The sequence below is a fragment of the Penaeus japonicus genome, unplaced genomic scaffold (genome assembly GCF_977035675.1).
Source record: "Penaeus japonicus unplaced genomic scaffold, GWHDUDI00000001_assembly GWHDUDI00000023, whole genome shotgun sequence".
Taxonomy (NCBI): domain Eukaryota; kingdom Metazoa; phylum Arthropoda; class Malacostraca; order Decapoda; family Penaeidae; genus Penaeus; species Penaeus japonicus.
Genome location: NW_028234425.1, coordinates 28,620,503 through 28,623,002, shown reverse-complemented (window position 1 = coordinate 28,623,002; position 2,500 = coordinate 28,620,503).

Sequence of the window (2,500 nt, the reverse complement as noted above, 5' to 3'; positions counted from 1 at the left end):
GAAAATAATATCGTCAGTGGCTAAAGTGACAATAGCGATAATGATGGTGATAGTAACAATAACAATAATGATGATGTTAACAACTCTAAGGATAAAAATGACAACGACTGTAATGGTGATAAAAGTAACATACACTATAGTGACGATAATATTGATGACGATAATAATGCTAATGGGAATGGCGATTATACTAATTTTAGCAATAATATCAACAGTTTCATTGTTGGCAAAACAAAGGGTTTTCAAATGCAACGTTGCCACGTATCCTGTCCCCGATTGAGCATGTGATAAGCATGTTTAAGTGTTGGGTTGCCGTTCAACATATTTATCATTCTATTGCAATTTTCATGTTTGTGTTAGTTACACACTTAATACTTTCTTCTAAGTATTAGTGCTGGAATGTGGGAGTCGTTGACGTGTTAGTATTAAATGCGTTTCATTGTTTGTTTTTATAATTGTGGTGGCGATGAAGGTGCGTAAGTTAGAAGAACAACAGAAACTTGAGGCTGCTACTGACTAGACAGTTTTTATGAGCTTATCAATGTGTTCATTGTAGTATTATGAATATATGATTAGATATTTTAAAATTCATTTTTCCTTTAACATTTTACCAGTTTCGATCTTCAACATGTTTACACATTTTGTAGGTAATCTGTTTGTTTATTCTTATTAACCTACGTAGAGGTAATTAATGATGTGTTTACAGTCACCATTCAATCACCTGCCTTCCAAATCTCTTTAAATGCGTGTTAGTTCGAGCTTCGGACGGGGAACGGGAAACCCGTTCTACCCGGGCAGGTCTCGGTGGGCGCCAGCTAAGTTCAAGGCGTTCATTGGCAAAGCTGTCGGTCGGGAATCCCGCTTGCGGATGCCGGGGCCCGGGGCTTGCCATTTGTTTTAGGCGACTACGGGGAGGGTGGCCTAGCTAGCCATCCAAGTTCAATTTCAGACGGACCCTTCGGCTACGATCTGATGTCGTGGTTAGGTTAGGTTAGGTTACGTTAGGTTAGGTTAGATTAGGTTTGGTGTAGGTTGGGTTAGGTTAGGGTTGAACAACTGCTACTACTATCGAGGAAACTGGGTTGACTGAGGGTAGACAGAAGGAAAATTGGAGAGGTAAAAGTTGTTTAATCTTTTCCTGGTCGGGCTGTAGCACTGGGCACCAATTCCAGATTTCAGTAGTAGAGGTAGCCCAATCAACGAGCTCAATGGCGCTTGTTGTCGACGTCTAGCGGCATATGCAAAGCTATTGTGAAAAAATCCTTACCTGTTACTTAGGCAGGCATTTGTCCATAACGAGACATCTGCGTTGTACCAGATGATACCAGTTTGGCATCCAACTGTTGGCTCTCCATGGTTCAGGAGGTAATACTTGTAGTGAGAACAGCCTCTTTCTCTGGGGCTGTGTGAGGATCATTATGTGATCAAGGAAACTGATTACATCCTTGATAACACTCATTGGGAGATCCTTTTATTTGGAGTTCTGAGTTTTGTGGTACCAGTCATATAGTGGCCATGGTCACCCTCAGGATTCACATCAAAACCTCCCGTTAGTCTAATGGCTATATACCTACCCAGAACGGCAACTAACCTAATGCATATATTTGCCCACACGCTATTTTCTTGGTTAATTCCTAGAAATGGGCTTGTATGAACTGTTGAGATTATGCTCAGATGAAAATAGAATAGATCCAAATAATCTGTATCATGAAACTATACTCTAGCGTTTTATATATCTTTAACGAATTGTGTGCTGTATAACTTTGCCATTACCTGTGAGATGATAGTAGCCAAACTTACATTGTAACCATTCTATTGTGAAAAAAAATCTTTTATAAAACCTAGAATATGAATTGAAATGTAGCATAGTTGTATCTTATACAGAAACCTAATTGTAGAAGGCAATGCTATTATTCAGTTGAAACTACGCTCAGTTTGTGTGAAAATACATTACCAAACAGATTGATATCAATAACATTAAATACTCCATTTCTTTCTGATTTGACAAATCAAATCTGACTTTATCTAATGGTATCACCTGGTTGTGGAAGCTGCCACGCTGATTGTCAGCTATGGAGAGCTGAACCGTGGTACGTCAGAATGACCCCAGTATACCGAGAGTCTTGCTGAGTAAATTATCTTTGCTGTTTACCAAGTCCAGAGAAAACTTGATTGTCAAACCATCGCAGTTTGATCAGTATATAGCCAGATCATCTCAGATCCTGCCATAATGTGAGCATGTTAGGCCTAACAGTTGACCTAATTTGACCATCTGTCGGTTAGCTTGGATTTGGATGGCAGTGTGGTCCGGATACCTGGTCTTTACATCCTTGAAGAGCCTCCGACTCTGGCTGGGATCAGGGAAGCAATTGCCAAGCTGCCTGCAGAACTGTTGAGTCTAGTAGGAAGCTATGGTTTTCAGATTGTTTGGTGTCCTGGTGCCATCTGGCAATCTGATACATTTCCTTTTAACTTACCCTTCTGAGATGCATTAGAGATT